The sequence below is a fragment of the Triticum dicoccoides genome, chromosome 7A (genome assembly GCF_002162155.2).
Source record: "Triticum dicoccoides isolate Atlit2015 ecotype Zavitan chromosome 7A, WEW_v2.0, whole genome shotgun sequence".
In the NCBI taxonomy this organism is placed as follows: Eukaryota; Viridiplantae; Streptophyta; class Magnoliopsida; order Poales; family Poaceae; genus Triticum; species Triticum dicoccoides.
The window spans coordinates 691,016,831-691,028,666 of NC_041392.1; the positions used below are offsets into that span (position 1 = coordinate 691,016,831).

At 44.0% G+C, this 11,836-nt stretch overlaps 1 long non-coding RNA gene across 3 annotated transcripts; it reads left to right on the forward strand.

The window, feature by feature from the left end:
- Positions 1 to 5,595: 5,595 nt before the first annotated feature.
- On the forward strand, positions 5,596 to 8,500 carry LOC119327662. Of its 3 annotated transcripts, XR_005158642.1 has the most exons (6): positions 5,597 to 6,056; positions 6,626 to 6,665; positions 6,749 to 6,917; positions 7,010 to 7,089; positions 7,529 to 7,655; positions 8,170 to 8,500. It is a non-coding gene; the product is annotated as an uncharacterized LOC119327662 (long non-coding RNA). The 3 variants fall into 3 exon arrangements; XR_005158640.1 differs by having other exon boundaries at positions 5,596 to 6,056; positions 6,626 to 6,917; XR_005158639.1 differs by having other exon boundaries at positions 5,599 to 6,917.
- The last annotated feature ends 3,336 nt before the right edge of the window (positions 8,501 to 11,836 follow it).

Below are 11,836 nucleotides of genomic sequence, written 5' to 3' on the forward strand. Positions count from 1 at the left end.
CTCACACCAATATACTCATCCAGATGTCGTCAACCTCCTAGACTATGTCCCAGGTACGACCGTTATTCTTGTTCCCGTGCACCGCGATCCATGCCATCCACGGACGTGAACTAGAGGTTGCAAATTCTATCATCACCTCGGCGTAGTCATTGAAATGTAGCTCCTATGTAATATTTCGTGTCACTTTGTTAGACTGGTTCGTAAGAGTTTAGATCAGTGAGCCTCAAGTTATTACAGTTTCAAAGCTCTCTCACACCATGAACAGAACATCAATAGTTGACATTATCCCACTACTCCTTCAACCCCTTTCCTTCCAGAACTAAGAAATCCATGAACGCATTAATTGTTTTTGCAAAGACAATATGGTTGAAAACACAAATCTTTTTAATGTTGGGAATAATTCACGTCGATCAAAAATTAAATAATTATTATTATATTAGTTTATGTTAAGAAAGTTATTTTCTCCCGTTGCAACGCACGTGCATTTTTGCTAGTGTTAACATAAGTGTGCCTCATTTGCAGCAACTAGTAAACATGCACGTGCAACACACGTATCCTAATCTATAATAAAAACATCAATTGTGCATTGTGTTGTTACCGAACCATTTAAATGTGTGAAATGCCTACAATCTAGTAATTTATTTAGAATTAAGTCTTAGGTCTTGTTTGATCGGTGAAAGACTTTCATAAGTGTGCCTTGTTTGCAGCAACTAGTAAACATGCACGTGCAACGCACGTATCCTAATCTATAATAAAAACATCAACTGTGCATTGTGTTGTTACCGAACCATTTAAATATGTGAAATGCCTACAGTCTAGTAATTTATTTAGAATTAAGTCTTAGGTCTTGTTTGATCGGTGAAAGACTTTCATAAGTGTGCCTTGTTTGCAGCAATATGTTTTTGCTTTCTGTAGCACCCACAACACAAGATGCAGTAACAGAAAGAACACTAGGGTAGTGTCTTTTGTCTTTAGGCCTAATGGAACTCTCTAATTATGGGGATTAATGATTAAAAATTACCCTAAAATTGAAAGAAAAAAAAACATTTGTCTCTCGTTTATGTGCATATGTGTTCTATCTTGGGCTGAGGTATCACTCAAGTAGCATCCTGAGCATTGTTCTTGTACAGTCCTTACAATTATATCGTGGTTATTGGGTTCTGAACACAGCAACTATTTTCAACAAATCAAGTTTGTGGTGATTTTTTTTCTTGCAGCATAATCTAGAAAGAAGCACCGAAACAATCAACGAAAAAGATGTGACACAAAGTAATTTCCATATCATTTTTCTATGGAAGACATTTGGCACGAACCTTTTCCTTCTCCTTCTCTAGATTCCTTCTGTCAGATTTGCTATGCACAGCAAGCTCATCAAGGTGCTTGGATTTGAGCTCAAGAACCTGCATCTCCTGCATCTTGCAATCCAGTTCCGAACGGACCTTCTGATTCTCATCGATAATCATCTGCGAGTGCCGACGAGCAAGTTGCTGCATCTTGTGGATTTCTGGTGGCAATGCAAGTTCAGAAGGTCCCAATGCTCAAAGCAGAGAAATGCATATAAACAAAGCACATAAAAAATTTGCGATGGAAACAGAGCACATATAAACAGAAAGATTTTGCTTGGATTTTGCTCCTTCTCCTCCATCACGTTGTCCATTGATGTAGTCCTCTCACTGTACTTAGATTCGAGCTCCTGGACATGCTTGGCCTTCACCTCAATCTGGCTGGCCAAATTGGCCACCAGCTTGTCGGTCTTGTCGGTCTTTGCAACAGACTTCAAATCGCCATTCCTCTGAAGGTACTTCCCGACCAGCCCCAGCGTCCGTCGATCATCGGCCCTCGCAACCCACCCAAACATCTCCGGCGCTCCTCGAGACCTGCTCGCCTCCCAGCCCAGTTTGCCACGGCCCCGCGCCTCGAAGTGGTTCTCGAAGCTGAAGGCGTGGCCGAGAGAGGCGTACTCCTTCCCGAACTCGACGATGGATTTCCCGGTGTGGCCTCTGTGGCTCCACAAAGGCACGACCTTGTGGGCAGAAGGCGGCGAGCTGCTCCTTGAAGCAGTTCCCCCTCTCCCTGATTTACCGCCCACCTCTCCGCTCAGTGGGCACGTTGGCCAGCACCCCCATCCACGGCCACATGAAATGCTCCTCTCTGCTATGGACAGGACTAGGCTCCGCGGCCGGCGGCGGGTCCGGCATTTCGTCCTTCACCCACTTGGTGAGGCAGCGGTCATGTCCATTAGCATGTGGAGCATGCTACAACTGCGTGACGCCGACGCAGGGTATCGCTGCTGCTGCTGCTGCTCCGGTCGCACCTCCGGAAACCCCCTGCCTCGCGAATCCTACCGAAATCGGAAAAGCAGAGACGCTCAATTGCAGCTGCCTCCCCGGATACGAAGCGAAATCTGGAGAGATGGAAAGATGGAAAGAGGTACCGCTCATCAGGTGCCTCGTCGGAATCCATGGACCCGCGCGGCTGCTGGCCAGACCGGCGCCGCCTTCCGCAGACGCCAACAAACTAACCAACCTAGGGTTGTAGGGTAAGGCCCAATGAAGATGAGTCAGTCCAATGTAAGTCCGCGGCACCGTTGGGTCCAGACTCCAGACTGTTGAAACCATTTAACGAACACCCGAGGCGGCTAGGTTTTCTGGTCACAGGCAGCAAGGGAAGGGTGCATTGGAGGGCCGAAGCTTAGGAAGAAGATTTTGGTAGATGTACGAGCAACCATCGTCATCGTCATCGTCAAAACAGAAGAAGAAATGCAAGGAATTACTCGATGATGGATGTGTGCATGCACGTAACCTGCTAGTGTAACAGACTCGGTAGCGGCAAGACTCTGATTTACTCCCTCCGATCCTAAATATAAGACCTTTTAGGGATTTCACTATAGACTGTACGAGATGATACCCCGCACGTTGCTGCGGAAAATATTGCCTAAAGTTGATGTTTTACTCATCAACTGACTCCTAAAAGGACAAAGCGATGAATAAACGATTCTTATTTGAACATACTTTAGAATGATAGATAGTTAAGTAAGATAAAACCTCCAACTTATATCATTCAAAGCTTGGACAATAGACGAACAATCGGAAAGAGAATGGTTAAACCTTTTCAATATATGCTACCATCTCCACTATCTCTGCAAGTGGAATAAACTATCAAGCTGCAGCTAAAACTTGAACACCTAGCTACAACCCTAAGTCTTGATTGTGCGCAATGTGCATCATAACACCCATGTACACTTACTTTAATCGATCCCAAAACAGGAGATAAACAGATGTCATACAAATGTCATTAGTCCAGATAGAACCTAACGGCTTTGGTCTTCTAAATTACAACTGTTACAGTGATTGGCGATTTTACGAGCCGTCCATTCACCTTAATCCGACGGTGGAAAGATAGGAGTTACAAGGAGTTACAAAACAAAAATTACGGAAAATTACATTTAACGGTGGGACCGGTACAATTTTTTGGTCGGACCAGTTAATTTTTCCAAGGGTAGATTCGTCACTAATAATTTGGTAAATTGCCCATCGCAATATCCCGCGGCGGCCCCAATCCAACAGGGAAGCAACCACCGGCCCGCCTCCCTGGATTCGCTCCTGCCGCAAGGGTTCCAGCCCGGCACCCCCTGCAGCGGTGTGCCGCCTCCCTGGAAACCCTCCGCTGTGGTGTGCCGATCCTGCCCGATGCCTCCCTGCCCCACCGCCCCCTGCAGCGGCACCCTCCGTCGAGCAGCCGGTGACGCCCAACACCAGCCACCAGTCCGTGGGTAGGCAGCGTCCACTCCCCCTCCCACCCACCAGTATGTGGCTCAATCTGAATCTTCATGTATTTGCTCTACTCTTTATCTGAATCTTTTTGCTTTGTTCAATGTCTTGCAACATGCTGTCTTCTGATCTTGCCCTTATTTTCTGTATAACCCGAAAATACATAGTCACCACTCACCAGCCACTCTGACATACATAAGTTTAAACTTTCAGTAGGAAACTGGTGATGTTTAGTTTGCTTTTACTCATAGTTGTACAAGATATTCAACATCTAGTCTAGTCAAGGTTATGCTTGCATTCCTGGTTTTTTTTTCAACGAGCCAGCCCATCATCGACTGAAAGTGGAAGGTTCAGAAATTTCAAGTTCTCTTGGAATTTGTTGACAACTATAGAATTTGTTAAAATACATCCAGATATTTAATCACTATGGGATTTAGTATAATTATGATGTTCACACAGATGGAAAATATGCTTTGTTAACAACCCTATAAATTTTGGTATATTTATTCACAAACTTCTCATTATTGTTACTAGTACAACTTAATGTCCTATAATGCAGTGGAGGAGTTGTTGACATTCTTTTTATTTGCTTGTGTGGATCAGGAAAATGGATTAGGACCAGTGGAGGAGCTCACCTGAAGCTCGCTGGAGTAAAAAGGCATCTTCCCCCCTTCTCATTAAGGAGCTTGTCCCGGTGATTTCAATTGCATATTTCATTCAGTAGGTAATACTGAACATGCTACAATTCATTGGATTTCACTTTCTAGTTGTAATGATCACTCTGGTACTGAGCCACTAAGTATTGAGCGCACAAATATAGCCAATGTTTCCCTTTGTAGGAGCAATGCTTTTACTTGTTGTATTGGTCGAAAGGTACCCTTTTTCCCTGTTTAATTTTGCATGCGATTCATAAATAATATAGCATCATAACTGTTATTCTCTGTAGGAATCTCATGATGATGATTGCCATAAAGTGTTCATGGATGACTTTGATCATAACTGTTTTTCAGAGGGTATGGGTATGGTATTGCATTTCTTCTTTGCCTTATATGTTATTTTCTTCATGGTCGTACCTGATGACCTAATGTCAAGAGCTTTGCATCTGAATAATATGGCTAATATGTAATAACTGAGTTATAGATTTTTGATTGTGATTTTCTGTTGCGCAGGACTTCGACAAGGTGTGGCTGATCTTTGATTCCACGCAATCGAGGGAGTTCCGCATGCTTGGATTTTGCAGATTTGCTTAGCTTTGCTGATAGTTAGGTGCACCTGGAAGCGGTCTCATTTTGACGTTGGGTTCCCTTGGTTGGTTAGATCGTGCAAGGCATCATCAGCGAGCTAGAGCAGCAGGGGGCGCTGCCAAGGAGCAACTCTAGAGTTTTCTCACCTGCCACTTGCTGTGTGCCGTGGTCAGTCCACATGAATGCCTCTAACTTGGTCTGCTAGTCCAGTTTGTGTTGCTTGTGGTAGAATCCAATGTATTCGTCGAAACCTTATTATTAAGGGCATGTTTGGTTCGTGTCCTGGCCACTCTGCCACTACCCGAAACAGAGTTTTTCGTGATGGCCACGTACGATCGTGACGGCCACGATGGCTCCTTCAGGAACGTGAACGCGTTCCTGACGTGGATGGTCCGCTGAGAGGAATGATCGCTACGTTCCTGACGTTCTGCTTGATAGCCTTCAGGAAAGAGATTAACCTTCAGGAACGATGTGCCACGTTCGCGTTCGGGGTCATATCCACGTCGCGAATCAGTTGCGCACCTTCAGGAGCGCGTACGTGGCCGTCAGGAAGACACAAGTCGCGGGACGCGGAGATATTTTCTCTTGCGAGAGGCGCGTGCACGCTCAGAGTTCAGATCGAGGGCCTCCACTTGCCCCCGTGCCCGCAGTCCAGTTCAGATCCACCGCCTCCATCCCCATCGAGCACAATCCACCTCGCCGTTGACTGTTGCCTCCCTCCCCATGGAGCGCCGTCCACCCCGCCGTTGACGGCCGCCTCCCTCCCCATGAAGCGCCGTCCACCTCGCCGTTGACGGCCGCCTCCCTCCCCATGGAGCGCCATCCACCCCGCCGCTGGCGGCCGCCTCCCTCCCCTTGAAGCGCCGTCCACCTCGCCGTCGACGGCCGCCTCCCTCCCCATGAAGCGTCGTCCACCCCGCTGTTGAGGGCCGCCTCCACCCCTCCAGACCGGCCACCTCTTCGCTGCGAGCCTAGGACGTCCAGATCTGCCTACCTCGGCTCTGACTTCCAGATCCTCCCCCAGATCCGCCTGCGTGCAAAGGTGACTCCATCCCCGTCCAGGGCCCCCCTGCTCCTCCTCTTCCTAATCTGGCTGCCGTGTCAAATAATTTTACTTCTGCTGCAGAGCTAGATCTACTCTTTTGTTATTCCTTGCTTGTTGTTACTCTGTACATTGTTGTTTGAGATCGACCTCAGATATTGTTTGATTAATATAGTATGTTAATCTTCGCATATATTTCTTCATGGCTTTGTTCTGCGTTTTAGTTTGTGACAAAGATTGCCATGCATTCTTTGGTGTCAAATGACCTTGTGTACTGAAGCTGGTGCAATAGAATTACCTTGTACAATCATCCATATGTTTTATGGTAAAAGTAAAAGATTATTTATTTCATTTTTAATTCTGAACATGCCTCGTTGTGCATCTTTATGTCAGTGTGAAAGGACTTCTATAGGGAGAGAGAAATTGCTATTTAGGATTGCAATTTAGTTGTCAAATCTGTCTACTATTGCCTTTTTGGTTCACAATTAGTTTCCAAATTAAGTACTTAAATGATGCTGATTTTGCTGTTTGAGTAATCGTGCACTTGTGATAAATTCGCTATGTTTCAGGGGTGGTTCATGATCATCCATTCAGACCAAAAGCATGTTGGTAAGTTGCATTCAGTTTATGGTGGGAAAGATGTATTGCCATAGGGAAGCTACAAAATTGAACACTTACAGGTGCATGGGTAGTTTATTTGAGTTATAGGTGATGGTGCTATAAGGAAAGCAGTGCTTGTTGCAAAAGCTAGGGAGAAGGATGTAGGACAATCACACTCTGTTGTACCAAGATTTATTGAGGAAAAATGTTCAGTTGCAAAGGCACTGCAAAAATGATTCTCTTCTGACCAAACATCTACAAGTATTGTTCATCTTTTACTCATATTTGCTTTGATTGTGTTACAGATCCTGTTGATGCTTTGCACATAAACTGAACCATTTGTTGCACTGTAGTTGATATATGTCAAGATGGGATAGGTAATACCCAAGAGCTTCTTGCTTTTCATGATGAGCCAATGGATGGTAGTGATCTGGTAAGTAGTGCTTATGATCCGCAATTCCTCTATGCAAACTATTCTTACGTTGAATTTCACAAGTATATCTACGTATAATACATGCAGATTGTAATGTAATCAAAACAGGGTGCGTCATAGTAGTTCATGTGTTGATGATAATCTATGATAAGAAACAATCTATTTGTCTCATACAAAGGCAGTATTTCTAGAGTCTCTTGTGAAAGAAAATCTTACTCTGATATAGGCATAGTTTTTATGGCTTCAGAGGCTGCTGCCTACTCCCTCTGTCCATGAATAAGTGTAAATCTAACTTTTGTCATGGAGGGAATAAGTGTCTGTGTATTTCAATCAGTGGTTGCTGCCTGCTTAAGTGCCTGTGCATTATGCGTCTATTCATGTACAACTCAATTGGTGGTGGTTATCATACAAAGTTAACTATTTTTCTCTATACTTGTAGTGCTAGCCTAAAAAGCCGGACATGGGGACATGCTCAGACATGCGTATGCCGCCGTATTTCGTGATTACGAATGAAAAAAAGAATGCATAGGGAGCATGTCCTCCCAATGGCAACCACACCAGACTAGGTAATCTCGACCTCTTTCATCTATTTGAATTGAGTTTTTGTTGAGCTGCTGCTGCTGCTGCTTGCTTCCCCTGTTCGTCATGCCCTTGCTGCTTCTACTCGCTAGTTGCTTCCCCATGCTGTTCATGTGCTGCTGCTACTTGATTGCTTGTTGCTTCCCCATGTTGTGCACGTGCTGCTGCTTGCTTGTTGGTTGCTTCCCTGTTTTGCTGCTGCCTGCTTGTGTCGAACTGTTGATTGGTGCTTCATGTTATGGAACACCAAATCATCAATGGGTGAGAGTGAATGAGGACAACCTAGACCTGGTACTGACAATTCGAGACTTTTTCATTTTATTCCTGTTACTTCATGATTGCAGCCTACACTTGGCACCAAGATAAGACTTTTTCACTTTCTTGCTAGCAAATAATGTGTTTCATTAGGTGGATTTTATATTTTGGTTTGACAACTTGTATATGTACCATAGATTTGCCTTTCACCTTGTTCACTGAAGTCTGCTACATTTTTTGTTGTAGGGGTGAATGATCCTCCCAAGGCCAAGAGAATGCTTGTACTCCATTGACAAATTCTTCTCATCCTGAAGATCTTGCTCATGCTACACACCTGGATGAGCGTGGTTCTACTCCAAAGAGGATAATCATTCAGGAATGCCACTAGCATAATTAGTGTTTAATATCGTGAACCAGGGTGCAGGTAGCCTTTTATTTTTTCACTTGCTTCTCTTGGCAATTCATGTAAATTCGTGGCAAATCATGTGAGTTGAGGTTCTATGAATCATGAGTTGGATATAAATATGTGGATCTTGTGAACATTGAGCTTTCAATATAATTGGTTCATTGTGAATTATGAATTGAATGTGATTTTCAAATGCGCTGTGCGACCATGGTTTGTGCATGATATGAGAGAGGATTTGACACATTGCTGTGAATTTTCATATATAATTTTGCACTAATTTTTAATAATAGGTTTTGCTTCTCATGGTTGATTCCTGACGGACATGGTAATTTATACCTAACGATGCCAGCCGTCACGAATATCCCCCAGCTCATTCCTGAAGGTACGCACCAGTTGACAGGAATAGGTTAGGTTCCTGACGGCAAGTGTTCCTGACGGTGTTTCCTGACGGTCTAGCCTTCAGGAAAGCAGAGTTTGCGCAACTTAGGTCACCCGTCAGGAAATGCCGTCAGGAACCTCATTCGTGACGGCCACCTTCAGGAATAATAGACATTCCTGACAAGCTGTTACTGACGGGGAATTCCTGACGGTAGTGCATTGTTCCTGACGAAAATGGCTCATTCCTGACGGGTTTCGGCCGTCAGGAAAAGGTCAGTTTGGGGTAGTGTACCTGGAGAAATTCGGTGCCTGAGTTGGGCCTGGAGAATATGTGTTTTGTGCCTGGGCAGGCTGGCCTGGAAATGGGATGTTTGGTTGGTAGCCTGGCCTGAAAAAGTATTAGAGAGAAAATTGTAAGGCTAACAATCTATACAAGCGTGGAGCCCATCAGCCCAGCCAATTATTTTAATATTAATCTATAGCCAGGCATGCACCAGGCATCCAGAACGGATGGCCTGGGCCAGGCTAATGGCGATGCCACGGTTGGCTCAGGCTAACGACGATTCCAGGTTTGCTCCAGTCAGGCACATGTTCGATCGTTCAGGACGCTAACCAAACAAACACCAGGAAGGTTCCAGGAGAGTTTGTGGCCAGGCACGAGATGGCCAGGGTGCCAACCAAACTGACCCTAAGTTGCCGAAACTAGGTGCAGACATCTGGACCTGGCTCTACCAGATCTGCCTACGACCCAGCGACGCAACATGGGGGTTCAGAACTAGAGTCCACCCCAGCCTGGGTGGATCAAAATCAACACGGATGGCGCTCTCGACACACAGCTCCATGTGGGAGGCGCAGGAGGAGTTGCTCGCTCACACCTCTCCTTCATTGGCGCATGGAGCAAGCCAATCGCCGGTGTAACTGACCCCTTCAATGACGAAACTCTAGCATTGCGAGAGGGAGTGATATTTGCCCAATTGAGGGGCTTCTCGCACGTGGTAATGGAGGTGGACTGCTTGGAGGTAGCGAACCTCTGGAACTCGCATCAGTCCTAGATCGATTGTGAAGCCTATCTTCGATGAAATCAAAACAAGAGCTGCAAACTTCGTTTCCTTCTCGATCCAGCATGTCTTAAGAGAAGCCAATTGTTTGGTTGATCTTTGCGCGAAACATGTGACTAATCTTTCAGTATCAGACGTTTGGCTGGACTCTTGTCCACCCTTCTTAGTTAGCAGCTTCTTAGCTGAATGTAACCGGATCTCAATCATGCAATAGAGCTGCAAACTTTGTTTACTTCTCGATCCATCATGTCTTAAGAGAAGCCAATTGTTCGGTTGATCTTTGCGCGAAACATGCGACTAATCTTTCAGTATCAGACATTTAGCTGGACTCTTGTCCACCCTTCTTAGTTAGCAACTTCTTAGCTGAATGTAACCGGATCTCAATCATGCAATAAAGCTCCTTAATTTCATGTAAAAAAAGGTGCAGGCATCTGACTTCGAATGTCTCTATCCAAGTACTCCCTCTGTTTCCTTTTAGTCCACATATAAGATTTGCTCAGAGTCAAACTTTGAGTTTGACCAACTTTGTAGGAAGAAATATCAACATCTACAATATTAATGCTATATGGTATGAAAATTAATTTCATGATGCATCTAACAATATTGATATCATATTGTGAATCTCGATGTTTTTTTCTATAAACTTAGTCAAAGTTAACGAAGTTTTACTTTGACCAAATCTTATATGCAGACTAAAAAAGGAACGGAGGGAGTACATGGTTTCTTGAAAATGCTAATTTGAAGATGAGTAATGAATGCTGGTGCTTAATGCCCTTTTCAAAATTAAAAGGGAGGAAATTACACTACCAACTGCACTAGAAATAAGTTCTACAAGAGTTTTGTCTTGTGTCTTGCTCGGGTCATTACTTAGGGTTATCCTTTAGTGAGGTTTTGTTCTCCCAAAGATGAGAGTTCTTTTTATCTATTTTTCATGTCATCAGATTAATTCCATTATTTGTCAAGTTCCATCCTTCTCTCGTCAAGTAGATTTCTGGTTAGTTATACATACATGTCCATGACAAGAACAACCAAATAACAAATGACTTGTCAAGGATATTGTTACATATTTGCATCTCATACAGTAAGAACAGAACCATCAATACAAAATAAGCTTACAATGCTGAAAGTGCATCCATATCTAGACAGAAGCAACATCTACCATCGCAGAGACTGCAACTATGCAATTGCAGATTTTTTTTGCTGCTCTATGTGGCAATATAAGGACGGCAAACGGGTAGGTAAGGAGATGCCCTAGTACTTGCTTGCCATCTTGTTCGCCCTCTGGACGCACTCCAGGCTCCCCGGGTTGATGAAATCGTCCTGCAGCATGCTTAGGTGCTCACCTAGCTAGCACGCGGTACAAGTATTCTTTTTGCATCTAACAGCTTGCAGCTGCAAAGTACTTTTAAGCTTTGCCTGCACAATTATAACAACAGGAAATTTGTCAAGCAGCAGAAATATGAAGGAATTGAGAAAACCCAAATAAAGTCGATGAAGTTTTCACACCTCTGCGTGGGCCTTTCCGCCATTTTATTTCAACATCAATTTTAGAAGTTTTTCTTCAGTTACTTTCAGCATCAATCTTGGGTTTTACTGTTTGACAGAAACAAGGTCAATTTCTGAAACAGGTTATCTATAGAAACGAGTTTTGCCTACATCTAACGCCCTTGTAGCAAGTTCAAGATTGACCCTGAGTGATACTAAATTTAAAATGAGGTACACCTGCTTGAGTTGAGCACGTTTCCATCTCACGATCAATGGATGTGTGTCAGAACAATTGTTTGTTATTTAGACTGATGAAACAAAGATATTAAAGCTAACCCTACTCCTTGTTTTTGATCGAGTTATGTACATATCTATTCTTAACCTATAGACAATTTTCACAATTATTTGTGTTGCAGTGCTAAGACCTTGGTTTAGACTGAGTTTATTTTTGCCTACTATAAATTTGACCCTTCAAATGTGGCAGCCTGCACAACCATGATAACAAATTCAAGTAATGCTATATAAGAACAACAATAAAACTCAAACCCAGTGAGGACGGACATGCATTCACTATTTGGCTATAAAA